This window comes from Phyllobates terribilis, unplaced genomic scaffold (genome assembly GCF_046119375.1).
Source record: "Phyllobates terribilis strain yellow unplaced genomic scaffold, ASM4611937v1 Scaffold_5__5_contigs__length_657084704, whole genome shotgun sequence".
Lineage (NCBI taxonomy): Eukaryota > Metazoa > Chordata > Amphibia > Anura > Dendrobatidae > Phyllobates > Phyllobates terribilis.
This window is the reverse complement of record NW_027362765.1, coordinates 12,778,296-12,797,302: the sequence shown is the minus strand read 5'-3', so window position 1 is coordinate 12,797,302 and position 19,007 is coordinate 12,778,296. Positions and strand designations below refer to the sequence as shown.

The following is a 19,007-nucleotide window of genomic DNA, read 5'->3' as shown; positions in this document are numbered from 1 at the left end:
CCAGTAATCTGTTAACCCGATCAGCGATGTGCCGGACTAGAGCGCCAGGTAGGCAGCACACTGTTCGACGATCCCTGTCTTTGTGACAGATTGCCCTATCTGTTCCCCTAATAATTGAGTCCCCCACTACCAGCACCTGCCTAGCCTGCCCTACTCTCCTATTTCCCTCTTTACTGGTGCTGACACTCCTCCGGCTTTCAGGGGACATGCCTTGCTGCAGCAGTGCTACCCCTGTGCCGTCACTCCCCTCATCTGCCAACTTTGCAAACTTATTGGGGTGTGCCAGATCAGGACTAGCCTCCCTGGCACTCTTCCCTCTACCCCCCCTTCTAACTGTCACCCAACTAACGGCCTCACTGTCTTGCAGCTCCCGACTACCACCCTCCCCCACATCTACCCCAGTGAGCTGCAGCTCAGTGAGCAGCAGACTCCTTTCCATATTGTCAATGGATCTCAGTGTTGCCAGCGGCTCATTTAGATCCAGTATCTGGGCTTCCAAACGCACAACGTGCACACATCTCACGCAGCAGTAAGCAACCCCAACCGGCTGTTCAAGGATTGCATACATGTGGCAAGATGTACACTGGATAGCATTGTCAATAATGGAGCTCATTTCCTAATGGGGATTGCAATAGGCAGAATGTTAAGTAAAAAGAAAAGTAAAGAATTAATGAAATACAGACAGCAATTCAGTCCAAAGTCCTCCCTTCCAAACTCCCTGAATCCAAGTCACTGAAAAACAAGTCACACACTTACTTTCGTTCGCACTTATGCTCCGGCACACTCAGCTCGTTCACACTCGCAGATTAAGAGATTTAAAGAGTTTTTTTTTTTCCCTTTTCCAGCAATGCACCCTTCACCTCAATGCACTTCCAAAGGACTGGATGCCCAACCAGCTGCCCCTTATAAACCCTCAATTATGACCCTTTCCCCTTAATTAACCCCTTGTGAGTAAAGCTACACCTCAGGATTTTAGTGCAATGTAGTTAACCCTTAAATACACAGGTAGTAAACTAAGAAACTAAAACTGTAGTGAGAAAATAGGTTTTAAAAAGCCCAATAAAACTAAACAGGTAGAAAAGCACTCAGCAGGTCACAATGCATCAACTCACCGCAATTCACACAGGTATTTTCTGCAGGATTCCCAAATACCTCTTCACTGAAAAATAAGTCACACACTTACTTTCGTTTGCACTTACGCTACGGGCAGGAACTCCAGCGTGTCAGGTCACTCACCCGCTCCGCAGCTGGCGCTTTCCTCCCCTATGCTCTGCCTGCTTCCAGCAGAGCTTCTGGTCGTATGCTTAGGGCATGCGCGCGCACTTGCCATTACGTCCCCAGCCAATGGCTGTGGGACATTACATACAGTTGTGCTCAAAAGTTTACATACCCTGGCAGAATTTTTCCTTTCTTGGCCTTGTTTCACAGAATATGAACGATAACAGAAAAACTTTTTCTCCACGCATGATTATTGGTTGGGTGAAGGCATTTATTGTCAAACTACTGTGTTTTCTCTTTTTAAATATTAATGACCACCCAAAACATCCAAATAACCCTGATCAAAAGTTCACATACCCCAGTTCTTAATACCATGTATTGCCCCCTCTAACATCAATGACAGCTTGAAGTCTTTTGTGGTAATTGAGGATGAAGTTCTTTATTTTCTCTGATGGTAAAGCTGCCCATTCTTCTTGGCAAAAAGCCTCCAGTTCCTGTAAATTCCTGGGCGGTCTAGCATGCTGCAACTTTTAACATGAAAAATCCAATGAGGAGAAGAAAAGAAAGCCAAAAAGTCCATCCAAAAATCTGACAAACAAGCAAAAGCAACAAAAAGCATTGAATTCAATTCATTCTGATTTTAGAAACTGCATTAAAGAATTAGTGCACCGGTCCTGGAAATACTGCAATACCAGGTCAATGCGTGGAGTGGACAGAGCAAGCTCTTTTTACATCTCCCTGTTGTAAAAATCCATTTAATATATAGTCCCCAGATAGGGGACGTATCAGATATTAAACTGATAAGAACAGATTTTTATTTTATTTTTTTTTTTTTAATTTTTTATCGAAAGCCCGAATTCGTGTACAAAACCCGAGTGCGCTTAAAAAAGTGACAAGTGCCACAAAAAAAGTGCACTAGGATGCTGGTCTTCTTGAAACCCTCTCCAAAAGGAGAAGGGTCCCCCAAACCATTCCCCGTCCCTCCGAGCCAGAAGGCCACAGCGAGGAACAGGGACAAATAGCCACCTCCAGCCGGAGCCAAAGGCGACCCAATCTTACCCCCAATACCTGCCCGAGTTCTCACCCGAGCAAGGCACTGGGAGCCAAAGACTGTGCTCCCCTCCCGGAAGAGGGGAGCCAACAACGCTCTCCTCCCGAAAGAGGAGAGCCAGGGGGGTTCAGGGGGGAGCGGAACCTGATGGCCACACACTCCCCCCCTAGACCTGCCAAGAGAGGAACCCGTAAGGGAACCGCATCCCGACAAAATCCTAGTAAGGACGTGGACACACGTGAAAAAGTGGACACACAGTGACAAAAAAAATTTAAATAAATAGTGAAGGTTTCACAGTATAATACTGCCCGGACCTTCGACCGGGAATTGAAAAATTCCCCATCCTAAGGCCAGAAGGCCCGGAATAAGGGTGTGTGTGAAGAAAGAAATATTGAAGTGCTAGTGCAAATGTGCCATAAACTCAAGTGGGGTTCCCAATCCCAGTGAGTTAAGGCACCCCAGGGTCACCACTCCTGGGGCACTTCACACTTCGGGCATTCGATCTTCCCCGGCCCAATGGCGTCGATCCTGGGGGGCCATGCTTTCCACCAGATGACTATATTAGCCACCTGGCGTACTAACAAGCGCCTAAACCCCAGTGTGCATAATGTATCAATCTACTAGGGCGGCCAACATCCAAAACCGCCTTTTCGAAAGATACTACACTTGATCTTAGCCAAAAGGCCGAGAAGCGATAACCAGAATTGGTTTCGGCCCAGGGTGCCACCCTCGGATTCCGAAAAGTCCATTTGTGCAGATGGGCGCCTGGACTCCCGTTACGAAGACATGTTGTCAACCTCTAGATCCCTTACATGCCTGCACTTTTTGGCTTGCTGCTGCCGCAATCCACGCGTTTTAGATCTGCATAACTCCACCTATTTTAGCACAGCACCCTCACTCTCTGCTGTTCCCACCCGCCTCAACACCGGTGGTATGGAGGAGAACCAATTAAGGGGGGGGGGGGAACGAGCAGCTGTCTACCCTTAGCAGGAGTGTTGCTGATTACTTACCTTTCCTGCTGCTGCTGGCTGTCCAGCAGCAGACTGAAGGAGGCTGCTGCCGTGCGCAGGTATATAAAGGCTCAGAGCCTATGGTGACACGCGCAGCGTTCCATTGCCACATTCCATCTACTGCAGGCCGGATACCTGGCTGGCTAAACAGCACTGAGAAGCTCACAGAGAACACCATAAGCAACACTTTAAAAGAACGCCACAGACCAATTAACCTAACTTTTTTGGGGGGGGCTATTTTTTTATAGTCTGCAGGCTTGAAATTAAAGAACTCAGTGTTCCACCAGAGGGAGACAACGCTTCAGAAAAGCTATTGTAGCAAGCCAAAAAAGAAATTTTAAGTGCAGCACAGTAACCAGCACACATACCTGTTAGCTCAGGTGAGTTTAAAAGGCTGCAGTTGATAACAAGGGCATTTGCTAAATAGATGGTGTGTGTGCAACAATATACTGAAAAGACAATTATATTGTGCAGCTTATCTCACCACCTGTAGTTAGTTAGTTAGTTAGTTAGTTAGGTACGTGAAAGCTCCAAAATGCTTTCCTAATATGGCTGTTTATCCAAAAGGAAATATAGGGGGAGAGCTAGATAGATAGCATTGCAGTACAGTACATGGCAATGCAATGCAGAGTTGCTGAAGTTGAGCCAAAATGAGTTTGTCATCTGGCTTCTGCAACTTTTAACATGAAAAATCCAATGAGGAGAAGAAAAGCAAAGCCAAAAAGTCCATCCAAAAATCCGACAAACAAGCAAAAGCAACAAAAAGCATTGAATTCAATTCTTTCTGATTTTAGAAACTGCATTAAAGAATGAGTGCACCAGTCCTGGAAATGCTGCAATACCAGGTCAATGCGTGGAGTGGACAGAGCAAGCTCTTTTTACATCTCCCTGTTGTAAAAATCCATTTAATATATGGTCCCCAGATAGGGGACGTATCAGATATAAAACTGATAAGAACAGATACTACACTTGATCTTAGCCAAAAGGCCGAGAAGCGATAACCAGAAATGGTTTCGGCCCAGGGTGCCACCCTCGGATTCCGAAAAGTCCATTTGTGCAGATGGGCGCCTGGACTCCCGTTACGAAGACATGTGGTCAACCTCTAGATCCCTTACATGCCTGCACTTTTCGGCTTGCTGCTGCCGCAATCCACGCGTTTTAGATCTGCATAACTCCACCTATTTTAGCACAGCACCCTCACCCTCTGCTGTTCCCACCCGCCTCAACACCGGTGGTAGGGAAGAGAACCAATTAAGGGGGGGGGGGGGAAACGAGCAGCTGTCTACCCTTAGCAGGAGTGTTGCTGATTACTTACCTTTCCTGCTGCTGCTGGCTGTCCAGCAGCAGACTGAAGGAGGCTGCTGCCGTGCGCAGGTATATAAAGGCTCAGAGCCTATGGTGACACGCGCAGCGTTCCATTGCCACATTCCATCTACTGCAGGCCGGATACCTGGCTGGCTAAACAGCACTGAGTAGCTCACAGAGAACACCATAAGCAACACTTTAAAAGAACGCCACAGACCAATTAACCAAACTTTTTTTGGGGGGGCTATTTTTTTATAGTCTGCAGGCTTGAAATTAAAGAAGTCAGTGTTCCACCAGAGGGAGACAACGCTTCAGAAAAGCCATTGTAGCAAGCCAAAAAAGAAATTTTAAGTGCAGCACAGTAACCAGCACACATACCTGTTAGCTCAGGTGAGTTTAAAAGGCTGCAGTTGATAACAAGGGCATTTGCTAAATAGATGGTGTGTGTGCAACAATATACTGAAAAGACAATTATATTGTGCAGCTTATCTCACCACCTGTAGTTAGTTAGTTAGTTAGGTAGGTGAAAGCTCCAAAATGCTTGCCTAATGTGGCTGTTTATCCAAAAGGAAATAAAAGGGGAGAGCTAGATAGATAGCATTGCAGTACAGTACATGGCAATGCAATGCAGAGTTGCTGAAGTTGAGCCAAAATGAGTTTGTCATCTGGCTTCTGCAACTTTTAACATGAAAAATCCAATGAGGAGAAGAAAAGCAAAGCCAAAAAGTCCATCCAAAAATCCGACAAACAAGCAAAAGCAACAAAAAGCATTGAATTCAATTCTTTCTGATTTTAGAAACTGCATTAAAGAATTAGTGCACCGGTCCTGGAAATGCTGCAATACCAGGTCAATGCGTGGAGTGGACAGAGCAAGCTCTTTTTACATCTCCCTGTTGTAAAAATCCATTTAATATATGGTCCCCAGATAGGGGACGTATCAGATATTAAACTGATAAGAACAGATTTTTTTGATTGAAGCTGCATCCAAGGCACTGAAAAATGTGACCGAAGTCACACCAAAACAGCGCACGAGGCGAGGATTCATGTGGACCCTTCCCGGAGGAGAGGGTCCCCAATAAACCATCCCCATCCCTCTGAGCCAGAAGGCCACAGCGAGGGTCAGGGATCTCCGATGCTCTCCCTAGCCGAAGCCGGAGAAGAGCCGTTTTCGTGCTCCCAGCTTCCATCTAGGCTGCCACCCTAGTGGAGCTGGAGCCTGTGTTGGTTTCTCAGCCCAAAGCTGACCGGACCTCCGACCGGGTTTATAAAAATTCCCCTTCCTAGCCCGGAGGCCAGGAATAGGGGGGGGTTGCTCAGAAAGTATGATTGGCAAAGGTGCGGCGTGCTACGAAGCCAAGTCTTTCTGGGGTTCCCAGTCCCAGTAAGCTTGAACTCCCACCAGGGCGCCTACTCCTGGGGCACATTGCTCCAAAGCCCTCACACTTACCCAGCCTAGTGACTTCGATCCTGGAGGGCCATGTTTTCCATCAGATAACTCTATGAGCCACCTGGCGTACTAACAAGTGCACCAAACCAGTGTGTAAAATGCATCAATTTACTAGGGCAGCCCAAGGACAAAACTGCCTTTTCAAAAGATACTACACTTGATCTTAGCCAAAAGGCCGAGAAGCTATAACCAGAATTGGTTTCGGCCCAGGGTGCCACCCTCGGATTCCGAAAAGTCCATTTGTGCAGATGGGCGCCTGGACTCCCGTTTCGAAGACATGTTGTCAACCTCTAGATCCCTTACATGCCTGCACTTTTCGGCTTGCTGCTGCCGCAATCCACGCGTTTTAGATCTGCATAACTCCACCTATTTTAGCACAGCACCCTCACCCTCTGCTGTTCCCACCCGCCTCAACACCGGTGGTAGGGAGGAGAACCAATTAAGGGGGGGGGGGGAGAGCAGCTGTCTACCCTTAGCAGGAGTGTTGCTGATTACTTACCTTTCCTGCTGCTGCTGGCTGTCCAGGTGGCTGCTGCCGTGCGCAGGTATATAAAGGCTCAGAGCCTATTGTGACACGCGCAGCGTTCCATTGCCACATTCCATCTACTGCAGGCCGGATACCTGGCTGGCTAAACAGCACGGAGAAGCTCACAGAGAACACCATAAGCAACACTTTAAAAGAACGCCACAGACCAATTAACCAAACTTTTTTTGGGGGGGCTATTTTTTTATAGTCTGCAGGCTTGAAATTAAAGAAGACAGTGTTCCACCAGAGGGAGACAACGCTTCAGAAAAGCCATTGTAGCAAGCCAAAAAAGAAATTTTAAGTGCAGCACAGTAACCAGCACACATATCTGTTAGCTCAGGTGAGTTTAAAAGGCTGCAGTTGATAACAAGGGCATTTGCTAAATAGATGGTGTGTGTGCAACAATATACTGAAAAGACAATTATATTGTAGAGCTTATCTCACCACCTGTAGTTAGTTAGTTAGTTAGTTAGGTAGGTGAAAACTCCAAAATGCTTGCCTAATATGGCTGTTTATCCAAAAGGAAATAAAGGGGGAGAGCTAGATAGATAGCACTGCAGTACAGTACATGGCAATGCAATGCAGAGTTGCTGAAGTTGAGCCAAAATGAGTTTGTCATCTGGCTTCTGCAACTTTTAACATGAAAAATCCAATGAGGAGAAGAAAAGCAAAGCCAAAAAGTCCATCCAAAAATCCGACAAACAAGCAAAAGCAACAAAAAGCATTGAATTCAATTCTTTCTGATTTTAGAAACTGCATTAAAGAATGAGTGCACCGGTCCTGGAAATGCTCTAATACCAGGTCAATGCGTGGAGTGGACAGAGCATGCTCTTTTAACATCTCCCTGTTGTAAAAATCCATTTAATATATGGTCCCCAGATAGGGGACGTATCAGATATTAAACTGATAAGAACAGATACTACACTTGATCTTAGCCAAAAGGCCGAGAAGCAATAACCAGAATTGGTTTTGGCCTAGGGTGCCACCCTCGGATTCCGAAAAGTCCATTTGTGCAGATGGGCGCCTGGACTCCCGTTACGAAGACATGTTGTCAACCTCTAGATCCCTTACATGCCTGCACTTTTCGGCTTGCTGCTGCCGCAATCCACGCATTTTAGATCTGTATAACTCCACCTATTTTAGCACAGCACCCTCACCCTCTGCTGTTCCCACCCGCCTCAACACCGGTGGTAGGAAGGAGAACCAATTAAGGGGGGGAAACGAGCAGCTGTCTACCCTTAGCAGGAGTGTTGCTGATTACTTACCTTTCCTGCTGCTGCTCGCTGTCCAGCAGCAGACTGAAGGTGGCTGCTGCCGTGCGCAGGTATATAAAGGCTCAGAGCCTATTGTGACATGCGCAGCGTTCCATTGCCACATTCCATCTACTGCAGGCCGGATACCTGGCTGGCTAAACAGCACTGAGAAGCTCACAGAGAACACCATAAGCAACACTTTAAAAGAGCGCTACAGACCAATTAACCAAACTTTTTTTGGGGAGGCTATTTTTTTATAGTCTGCAGGCTTGAAATGAAAGAAGTCAGTGTTCCACCAGAGGGAGACAACGCTTCAGAAAAGCCATTGTAGCAAGCCAAAAAAGAAATTTTAAGTGCAGCACAGTAACCAGCACACATACCTGTTAGCTCAGGTGAGTTTAAAAGGCTGCAGTTGATAACAAGGGCATTTGCTAAATAGATGGTGTGTGTGCAACAATATACTGAAAAGACAATTATATTGTGCAGCTTATCTCACCACCTGTAGTTAGTTAGTTAGTTAGTTAGTTAGGTAGGTGAAAACTCCAAAATGCTTGCCTAATATGGCTGTTTATCCAAAAGGAAATAAAGGGGGAGAGCTAGATAGATAGCATTGCAGTCCAGTACATGGCAATGCAATGCAGAGTTGCTGAAGTTGAGCCAAAATGAGTTTGTCATCTGGCTTCTGCAACTTTTAACATGAAAAATCCAATGAGGAGAAGAAAAGCAAAGCCAAAAAGTCCATCAAAAAATCCGACAAACAAGCAAAAGCAACAAAAAGCATTGAATTCAATTCTTTCTGATTTTAGAAACTGCATTAAAGAATGAGTGCACCGGTCCTGGAAATGCTGCAATACCAGGTCAATGCGTGGAGTGGACAGAGCAAGCTCTTTTACCATCTCCCTGTTCTAAAAATCCATTTAATATATGGTCCCCAGATAGGGGACGTATCAGATATTAAACTGATAAGAACAGATACTACAATTGATCTTAGCCAAAAGGCCGAGAAGCGATAACCAGAATTGGTTTCGGCCCAGGGTGCCACCCTCGGATTCCGAAAAGTCCATTTGTGCAGATGGGCGCCTGGACTCCCGTTACGAAGACATGTTGTCAACCTCTAGATCCCTTACATGCCTGCACTTTTCGGCTTGCTGCTGCCGCAATCCACGCGTTTTAGATCTGCATAACTCCACCTATTTTAGCACAGCACCCTCACCCTCTGCTGTTCCCACCCGCCTCAACACCGGTGGTAGGGAGGAGAACCAATTAAGGGGGGGGGGGGAAACGAGCAGCTGTCTACCCTTAGCAGGAGTGTTGCTGATTACTTACCTTTCCTGCTGCTGCTGGCTGTCCAGCAGCAGACTGAAGGTGGCTGCTGCCGTGCGCAGGTATATAAAGGCTCAGAGCCTATTGTGACACGCGCAGCGTTCCATTGCCACATTCCATCTACTGCAGTCCGGATACCTGGCTGGCTAAACAGCACGGAGAAGCTCACAGAGAACACCATAAGCAACACTTTAAAAGAACGCCACAGACCAATTAACCAAACTTTTTTTGGGGGGGGCTATTTTTTTTATAGTCTGCAGGCTTGAAATTAAAGAAGTCAGTGTTCCACCAGAGGGAGACAACGCTTCAGAAAAGCCATTGTAGCAAGCCAAAAAAGAAATTTTAAGTGCAGCACAGTAACCAGCACACATACCTGTTAGCTCAGGTGAGTTTAAAGGGCTGCAGTTGATAACAAGGGCATTTGCTAAATAGATGGTGTGTGTGCAACAATATACTGAAAAGACAATTATATTGTAGAGCTTATCTCACCACCTGTAGTTAGTTAGTTAGTTAGTTAGGTAGGTGAAAACTCCAAAATGCTTGCCTAATATGGCTGTTTATCCAAAAGGAAATAAAGGGGGAGAGCTAGATAGATAGCATTGCAGTACAGTACATGGCAATGCAATGCAGAGTTGCTGAAGTTGAGCCAAAATGAGTTTGTCATCAAGCTTCTGCAACTTTTAACATGAAAAATCCAATGAGGAGAAGAAAAGCAAAGCCAAAAAGTCCATCCAAAAATCCGACAAACAAGCAAAAGCAACAAAAAGCATTGAATTCAATTCTTTCTGATTTTAGAAACTGCATTAAAGAATGAGTGCACCGGTCCTGTAAATGCTGCAATACCAGGTCAATGCGTGGAGTGGACAGAGCATGCTCTTTTTACATCTCCCTGTTGTAAAAATCCATTTAATATATGGTCCCCAGATAGGGGACGTATCAGATATTAAACTGATAAGAACAGATACTACACTTGATCTTAGCCAAAAGGCCGAGAAGCAATAACCAGAATTGGTTTCGGCCCAGGGTGCCACCCTCGGATTCCGAAAAGTCCATTTGTGCAGATGGGCGCCTGGACTCCCGTTACGAAGACATGTTGTCAACCTCTAGATCCCTTACATGCCTGCACTTTTCGGCTTGCTGCTGCCGCAGTCCACGCGTTTTAGATCTGCATAACTCCACCTATTTTAGCACAGCACCCTCACCCTCTGCTGTTCCCACCCGCCTCAACACCGGTGGTAGGAAGGAGAACCAATTAAGGGGGGGAAACGAGCAGCTGTCTACCCTTATCAGGGGTGTTGCTGATTACTTACCTTTCCTGCTGCTGCTGGCTGTCCAGCAGCAGACTGAAGGTGGCTGCTGCCGTGCGCAGGTATATAAAGGCTCAGAGCCTATTGTGACACGCGCAGCGTTCCATTGCCACATTCCATCTACTGCCGGCCGGATACCTGGCTGGCTAAACAGCACTGAGAAGCTCACAGAGAACACCATAAGCAACACTTTAAAATAACGCCACAGACCAATTAACCAAACTTTTTTGGGGGGGGCTATTTTTTTATAGTCTGCAGGCTTGAAATTAAAGAAGTCAGTGTTCCACCAGAGGGAGACAACGCTTCAGAAAAGCCATTGTAGCAAGCCAAAAAAGAAATTTTAAGTGCAGCACAGTAACCAGCACACATACCTGTTAGCTCAGGTGAGTTTAAAAGGCAGCAGTTGATAACAAGGGCATTTGCTAAATAGATGGTATGTGTGCAACAATATACTGAAAAGACAATTATATTGTGCAGCTTATCTCACCACCTGTAGTTAGTTAGTTAGGTAGGTAGGTGAAAGCTCCAAAATGCTTGCCTAATATGACTGTTTATCCAAAAGGAAATAAAGGGGGAGAGCTAGATAGATAGCATTGCAGTACAGTACATGGCAATGCAATGCAGAGTTGTTGAAGTTGAGCCAAAATGAGTTTGTCATCAAGCTTCTGCAACTTTTAACATGAAAAATCCAATGAGGAGAAGAAAAGCAAAGCCAAAAAGTCCATCCAAAAATCCGACAAACAAGCAAAAGCAACAAAAAGCATTGAATTCAATTCTTTCTGATTTTAGAAACTGCATTAAAGAATGAGTGCACCGGTCCTGGAAATGCTGCAATACCAGGTCAATGCGTGGAGTGGACAGAGCAAGATCTTTTACCATCTCCCTGTTCTAAAAATCCATTTAATATATGGTCCCCAGATAGGGGACGTATCAGATATTAAACTGATAAGAACAGATACTACACTTGATCTTAGCCAAAAGGCCGAGAAGCGATAACCAGAATTGGTTTCGGCCCAGGGTGCCACCCTCGGATTCTGAAAAGTCCATTTGTGCAGATGGGCGCCTGGACTCCCGTTACGAAGACATGTTGTCAACCTCTAGATCCCTTACATGACTGCACTTTTCGGCTTGCTGCTGCCGCAATCCACGCGTTTTAGATCTGCATAACTCCACCTATTTTAGCACAGCACCCTCACCCTCTGCTGTTCCCACCCGCCTCAACACCGGTGGTAGGGAGGAGAACCAATTAAGGGGGGGGGGGGAACGAGCCGCTGTCTACCCTTTGCAGGAGTGTTGCTGATTACTTACCTTTCCTGCTGCTGCTGGCTGTCCAGCAGCAGACTGAAGGTGGCTGCTGCCGTGCGCAGGTATATAAAGGCTCGGAGCCTATTGTGACACGCGCAGCGTTCCATTGCCACATTCCATCTACTGCAGGCCGGATACCTGGCTGGCTAAACAGCACTGAGAAGCTCACAGAGAACACCATAAGCAACACTTTAAAAGAACGCCACAGACCAATTAACCAAACTTTTTTTGGGGGGGCTATTTTTTTATAGTCTGCAGGCTTGAAATTAAAGAAGTCAGTGTTCCACCAGAGGGAGACAACGCTTCAGAAAAGCCATTGTAGCAAGCCAAAAAAGAAATTTTAAGTGCAGCACAGTAACCAGCACACATACCTGTTAGCTCAGGTGAGTTTAAAAGGCTGCAGTTGATAACAAGGGCATTTGCTAAATAGATGGTGTGTGTGCAACAATATACTGAAAAGACAATTATATTGTGCAGCTTATCTCACCACCTGTAGTTAGTAAGTTAGTTAGTTAGTTAGGTAGGTGAAAGCTCCAAAATGCTTGCCTAATATGGCTGTTTATCCAAAAGGAAATAAAGGGGGAGAGCTAGATAGATAGCATTGCAGTACAGTACATGGCAATTCAATGCAGAGTTGCTGAAGTTGAGCCAAAATGAGTTTGTCATCTGGCTTCTGCAACTTTTAACATGAAAAATCCAATGAGGAGAAGAAAAGCAAAGCCAAAAAGTCCATCCAAAAATCCGACAAACAAGCAAAAGCAACAAAAAGCATTGAATTCAATTCTTTCTGATTTTAGAAACTGCATTAAAGAATGAGTGCACCGGTCCTGGAAATACTGCAATACCAGGTGTAACGGGTCTGGGAGGCGGAACCTCTGAGCTACTATACAAGGGGGCGGCCCTTGTAAGGGAGCGGGTGGCGACCAGGGAAGACGGGCAGGCAGTCACAGCAGGTGACCGGGACAGTCTCTGGGTTAACGGGCTGGAGGTCACGGCAAGTGACCGGGGCAGTCTCTGGATGAACGGGCAGGAGGTCACGGCAAGTGACCGGGGCAGTCTCTGGATGAACGGGCAGGAGGTCATGGCAAGTGACCGGGGCAGTCTCTGGATGAACGGGCAGGAGGTCACGGCAAGTGACCGGGGCAGTCTCTGGATGAACGGGCAGGAGGTCACGGCAAGTGACCGGGGCAGTCTCTGGGTAAAGGGTAGGTACGACCTGTGATGGCTGAGCCTCCAGGTAGGCTAGCAGGCAGATGGTAGATGTGTGCTCCCAGGTGAGCAAGCGAGAGTCTCTGGATAAACGGGTGGTCACAGCATGTGACGGCGGAGCCTCCAGGTAGGCCAACAGACAGGCAGCAGATGAGCACTCCCAGGTGAGCGGGCAGGAGTCTCTGGAATGGCAGGTGGTCACAGCACGTGTCGGCGGAGCCTCCAGGTAGGCCAACAGACAGGCAGCAGATGAGCGCTCCCAGGTGAGCAGGCAGGAGTCTCTGGAATGGCAGGTGGTCACAGCACGTGATGGCGGAGCCTCCAGGTAGGCTAGCAGGCAGGTAGAAGATGTGCGCTCCCAGGTGAGCGGGCAGGTTGGTCCATAGACAGACTGACAGGAGTAGGAAGGCAGACCGTCGGACCTCAGGCTAGCAAGCAGGTAGGAGGAATGTCAGGCAGGAAACAGACAGCAAACTGGCAGGATTCTGGCAGGTAACTGGCAGGTAACTGGCAACGGGACCTGAGGGCTGAAGCAGAGTAGTGAACAGTGCAACAACATTGCTCGGGCACCTCCATTTTGGAGGAGGTGCCTTATATATGGTGAAGTCCTCCGGCCATTGGCCGGGGACTCCTTAGGACGGCGCGCGCGGCCCCTTTAAGAGGGGGAGAGCGCGCGCGCACCCTAAGCACAGTGGCCTGGAAGGAGCACGCGCTGCCAGCAGAGCGGGAGGAGGACTCCGGGCTCGGAGCAGAGGGGTGAGGGGAACAGCGTCCCTGCCTAGCAGAGGGCAGGGACGCCGGCGCTACAGTACCCCCCCTTTAGGCCCCCCCTTTTTTAGGCCAGAGAGAAATTTAGCTAGGATGAGAGGGGCATGGATGTTCTCCCGGGGCTCCCACGTTCTCTCTTCAGGACCAAACCCCTTCCAATCTACTAGAAAAAAGGTCTTCCCTCTTACCCTTTTGGTGGCCAGAATGTTCTCTACCTCAAATTCGTTTTCAGCGGAAACCGGAGCAGGAGGCGTACCTGTAGACTTGGAAAAAGAGTTAAGTACCACAGGTTTGAGGAGAGATACATGGAAGGAGTTAGGGATCCGCAAGTTGGCCGGGAGTTTCAATTTATAGGCCACCGGGTTGATCTGACTGATGACCTCCAGAGGACCGATGAACCGAGGCCCTAACTTATAGGAAGGAATCTTGAGCCGGACATACTTGGACGAGAGCCAGACCTTATCCCCTGGACGGAATTGAGGAGGATCCAGACGTTTTTTGTCAGCATGTCTTTTCATACTCTCGGATGACAGAAGGAGTGCGGACCGGGTGCTCTCCCATATGGAGGAAAATTTGATAACAAGAGATTCCGCAGCCGGATTGTCCACCGAGGTGGAGACGGGAAATGGGATCCGAGGATGCTGACCGAAGACTACAAAAAACGGGGATTTGGAGGAAGATTCGCTCTCGTGATTGTTGTAAGAAAATTCGGCCCATGGCAGGAGATCCACCCAGTCTGAATGGTGGGCATTAACGAAGTGCCGGAGGTAACTGGTCAGGTTCTGATTGATCCGCTCCACTTGACCATTAGACTGTGGGTGGTAAGCGGAGGAGAAGTCCAGGGTGACGTCTAGCAGTTTACAAGTGGCTCTCCAGAAGCGTGAGGTGAACTGTACCCCACGATCCGACACTATGTGGAGGGGCAGTCCATGAAGACGGGAGATGTGGCGGATAAAGTCTTTAGCCAGCTCGGGTGCAGATGGGAGGACTGGCAGGGGAACGAAATGAGCCATCTTGGAAAAGCGGTCAACGACCACCCAAATGACCGTACAGCCGGCAGAGACGGGGAGATCAGTTATAAAGTCCATTGCTATATGCTGCCAGGGGGCAGCAGGTACTGGAAGCGGAAGGAGGCGACCGGCTGGCAGATGTCTCGGAACCTTGTTGCGGGCGCAGGACACACAGGCAGAAACAAAGTCTATTACGTCATTGTGCAGGGTAGGCCACCAGTAGTGCCGGGTAATAAGCTGGAGGGTCTTTTTCTGACCGGCGTGGCCAGCTAGTTTAGACGAGTGACCCCAGTGTAGGATCTCCTCCCGATCAGGTACTGATACGAACGTCTTACCGGGAGGGAGACGATTTAGACTCACGGGAGCCACCTGCATTACTCTGGCGGGATCGATGATGTGTTTCGGTTCTTCCTCGAGATCAGACACCAGAAAGGATCGGGACAAGGCGTCCGCCTTGATGTTTTTGTCAGCCGGGCGAAAATGAAGAGTAAAATCAAAGCGAGCAAAAAACAAGGATCACCGGGCTTGGCGCGGGTTAAGTCTCTGGGCATGCTGGAGGTAAGCCAAGTTCTTGTGGTCAGTGTAAATTATTACCGGGTGAAGAGCCCCTTCGAGCAGGTAACGCCACTCCTCCAATGCCAGCTTGATGGCCAATAACTCTCGATCTCCTATGGAATAGTTGCGCTCAGAAGAGGAGAAGAGTTTGGAGAAGAAGCCACAAGTTACCATTCTCCCGGAAGATGATTTTTGGGTAAGTACCGCTCCGGCTCCAGAGGAGGAGGCGTCAACCTCCAGGAAGAACTGCTTGTTGCCATCTGGGCGATGCAGCACTGGGGCGGAAGAGAAGGCCTGTTTTAAGGAAAGAAAGGCCTCCTCTGCTTCGGGCGGCCACTCTCTGGGATTAGTGCCCTTACGGGTGAGCGCGGAAATTGGGGCAGTCCGGGAAGAGAAGTGCGGTATGAAGAGGCGGTAGTAGTTGGCGAAGCCCAGGAACCGCTGAATGGCCTTCAACCCCTCCGGTCGGGGCCATTTCTCGATGGCAGACAGTTTCTCTGGATCCATTCGTAGGCCGGTCTGAGAAATAATGTAGCCCAAAAACGGAAGCGAGGTCTGCTCAAAGAGGCACTTCTCATATTTAGCGAAGAGGTGATTCTGCCTGAGCCTGAGCAGAACCTGACGAACGTCCCTACGGTGAGTATGGAGATCCGGAGAGAAGACCAAGATGTCATCCAGGTACACCACTACGCAGGAGTAGAGAAGGTCCCGGAAGATGTCATTGACCAACTCTTGAAAGACGGCAGGAGCGTTACAGAGACCAAAGGGCATTTCCAGATATTCATAGTGGCCGTCCCGGGTGTTGAATGCAGTCTTCCATTCATCCCCTTGACGGATACGGACCAGGTTGTACGCCCCACGGAGGTCCAGTTTGGTGAAGATTCTAGCCCCCCTCAGACGATCAAATAATTCTGGAATGAGCGGAAGGGGGTACTTATTCTTCACCGTGATCTGGTTAAGGCCTCTATAGTCTATACAGGGACGGAGAGAGCCGTCCTTCTTTTTTACGAAAAAGAAGCCTGCTCCCGCCGGGGAGGTAGATTTCCGGATGAATCCCCTGGCCAAATTCTCCTCAATATATTCGGACATCGACCGGGTCTCAGCAGCGGACAATGGGTAAATACGCCCACGGGGAGGCGTAGTACCGGGTAACAGGTTGATAGGACAGTCGTATGGTCTATGAGGGGGTAATGTCTCTGCCTCTTTTTTATTAAAGACATCAGCAAATGACCAATAGGGAATCGGAAGTCCAGGTAGATTAGTTGGGGTAGGAGAAGGACGGGCGGGATGAACAGGAACCAAACAAGTCTTATGACAGTCCTGTCCCCAGCGAAGGACTTCTCCGGTCTGCCAGTCAAGCACGGGTGCATGTCTCTGGAGCCAAGGTAGACCTAGTAAGAGGGCGTGAGAGAGTCCAGGCAGAACATGAAAAGAGATGCTCTCAGAATGCAGCATTCCCACCTGCAGAGTTATGGATTCGGTGATGAGTTGGATGGGACGTGGTAAGAGGCCCCCATCCACAGCAGCGACAGATAATGGTATAGCCAGAGGTTTGGTGGGAATGCGGTATTTTTCTACCAGGGCCTGTGAAATAAGATTCCCGGCCGCTCCAGAGTCAAGTTGGGCTAGTTCGAAATAACGATTCTCCCCGCAGATAATTGAGACTGACAGCAGCAGAGATGGAGAGTATTTATTCTTGTCTAGGTCGACCTCTCTGAGCGAACCTAGACACAGGCGTTTCCCGACCTCTCCGGGCAGGTACAGATCCGGTGCTCCTTACTGCCACAGTAGAAGCAGCTCCCCTCGGCACGGCGTAAGTCCTGACGGGTTTTGACCATCTTGGTCTGGTCGACCTGCATAGGCTCAGGAGAGTGTACCTGGGGAGAAACGGAGGGAGTGACGGGTTTCTGAAAAGTAGGAGCTAGACGTGGAAACCTCCTCTCACGGGTGACTTCTTTTGCACGCTCCTGGAACCGTAGGTCAATCCGGGTGGCAAGAGTTATTAGGTCATCGAGAGTGGTAGCCATGTCTCGACCGGCGAGTTCATCTTTAATACGGCCGGACAGACCCTCCCAGAAGACAGATACCAGAGCGTCATTATCCCAGGCCAGCTCCGAGGCAAGGGTACGGAACCGTATGGCATATTGGCCCACGGTGAGACTTCCCTGACGGAGGCCCAGCAGAGATGATGCGGATGAGGTCTTCCGTCCGGGTTCGTCGAAGACTTTCCGGAAAGCCGTGAGAAAGGCAGGCAAGTCGGACACCAGGGGGTCTCCTCTCTCCCATAGAGGATTTAGCCAGGCCAGGGCCTCCCCGGTGAGATGGGACATGATGAAGGCAATTTTGGCCCGGTCGGAGTTAAACTGGTGGGACAGGAGTTCAAATTGCAGGGTGCACTGATTTATAAAGCCCCGAGCCTGAGCGGAGTCGCCTCCGAAGCGAGGAGGTGCAGAAAGCCGGGGTCCGGGGTAGGATACCATAGTATTGGTGGGCAGCGGAGCTGCCGGATTGCGAGTCATGGCACTGGCGGTGGTCGCTGGTGGAGCAGTCAGAGTGTCCAGGCGAGAATTGACATTCCGCAGGTGACCCAGGATGGACTCCTGTTGGGACCTCTGACGGGACAGTTCATGACACAGGTCCGAGAGTGAGGGAGCTTGGGTGCCACCGGGTTCCATGGCCCGAGCAAACTGTAACGGGTCTGGGAGGCGGAACCTCTGAGCTACTATACAAGGGGGCGGTCCTTGTAAGGGAGCGGGTGGCGACCAGGGAAGACGGGCAGGCAGTCACAGCAGGTGACCGGGACAGTCTCTGGGTGAACGGGCTGGAGGTCACGGCAAGTGACCGGGGCAGTCTCTGGATGAACGGGCAGGAGGTCACGGCAAGTGACCGGGGCAGTCTCTGGATGAATGGGCAGGAGGTCACGGCAAGTGACCGGGGCAGTCTCTGGATGAACGGGCAGGAGGTCACGGCAAGTGACCGGGGCAGTCTCTGGATGAACGGGCAGGAGGTCACGGCAAGTGACCGGGGCAGTCTCTGGATGAACGGGCAGGAGGTCACGGCAAGTGACCGGGGCAGTCTCTGGGTAAAGGGTAGGTACGACCTGTGATGGCTGAGCCTCCAGGTAGGCTAGCAGGCAGATGGTAGATGTGTGCTCCCAGGTGAGCAAGGGAGAGTCTTTGGATAAACGGGTGGTCACAGCATGTGACGGCGGAACCTCCAGGTAGGCCAACAGACAGGCAGCAGATGAGCGCTCCCAGGTGAGCGGGCAGGAGTCTCTGGAATGGCAGGTGGTCACAACACGTGACGGCGGAGCCTCCAGGTAGGCCAACAGACAGGCAGCAGATGAGCGCTCCCAGGTGAGCGGGCAGGAGTCTCTGGAATGGCAGGTGGTCACAGCACGTGACGGCGGAGCCTCCAGGTAGGCTAGCAGGCAGGTAGAAGATGTGCGCTCCCAGGTGAGCGGGCAAGCTGGTCCATAGACAGACTGACAGGAGTAGGAAGGCAGACCGTCGGACCTCAGGCTAGCAAGCAGGTAGGAGGAATGTCAGGCAGGAAACAGACAGCAAACTGGCAGGATTCTGGCAGGTAACTGGCAACGGGACCTGAGGGCTGAAGCAGAGTAGTGAACAGTGCAACAACATTGCTCGGGCACCTCCATTTTGGAGGAGGTGCCTTATATATGGTGAAGTCCTCCGGCCATTGGCCGGGGACTCCTTAGGA

The 19,007-nt window shown here is 49.3% G+C and overlaps 7 non-coding genes and 2 pseudogenes across 7 annotated transcripts; all 9 read right to left on the bottom strand.

Moving 5' to 3' along the window:
* Positions 1-1,876: 1,876 nt before the first annotated feature.
* LOC141150773 (U2 spliceosomal RNA) lies at positions 1,877-2,075 on the bottom strand. The gene has a single exon (XR_012246890.1). It is a non-coding gene; the product is annotated as a U2 spliceosomal RNA (small nuclear RNA).
* A 798-nt stretch (positions 2,076-2,873) lies between these two features.
* Positions 2,874-2,965, bottom strand: LOC141151215 (U2 spliceosomal RNA; annotated as a pseudogene).
* A 1,122-nt stretch (positions 2,966-4,087) lies between these two features.
* On the bottom strand, positions 4,088-4,278 carry LOC141150138 (U2 spliceosomal RNA). Its single transcript, XR_012246407.1, has one exon. It is a non-coding gene; the product is annotated as a U2 spliceosomal RNA (small nuclear RNA).
* A 1,116-nt stretch (positions 4,279-5,394) lies between these two features.
* LOC141150381 (U2 spliceosomal RNA) lies at positions 5,395-5,577 on the bottom strand. The gene has a single exon (XR_012246597.1). It is a non-coding gene; the product is annotated as a U2 spliceosomal RNA (small nuclear RNA).
* Positions 5,578-6,102: 525 nt separating this feature from the next.
* Positions 6,103-6,218, bottom strand: LOC141151077 (U2 spliceosomal RNA; annotated as a pseudogene).
* Positions 6,219-7,321: 1,103 nt separating this feature from the next.
* Positions 7,322-7,512, bottom strand: LOC141150152 (U2 spliceosomal RNA). The gene has a single exon (XR_012246420.1). It is a non-coding gene; the product is annotated as a U2 spliceosomal RNA (small nuclear RNA).
* Positions 7,513-8,630: 1,118 nt separating this feature from the next.
* LOC141150083 (U2 spliceosomal RNA) lies at positions 8,631-8,821 on the bottom strand. Its single transcript, XR_012246353.1, has one exon. It is a non-coding gene; the product is annotated as a U2 spliceosomal RNA (small nuclear RNA).
* Positions 8,822-9,942: 1,121 nt separating this feature from the next.
* On the bottom strand, positions 9,943-10,133 carry LOC141150151 (U2 spliceosomal RNA). The gene has a single exon (XR_012246419.1). It is a non-coding gene; the product is annotated as a U2 spliceosomal RNA (small nuclear RNA).
* Positions 10,134-11,243: 1,110 nt separating this feature from the next.
* LOC141150137 (U2 spliceosomal RNA) lies at positions 11,244-11,434 on the bottom strand. The gene has a single exon (XR_012246406.1). It is a non-coding gene; the product is annotated as a U2 spliceosomal RNA (small nuclear RNA).
* Positions 11,435-19,007: the final 7,573 nt, after the last annotated feature.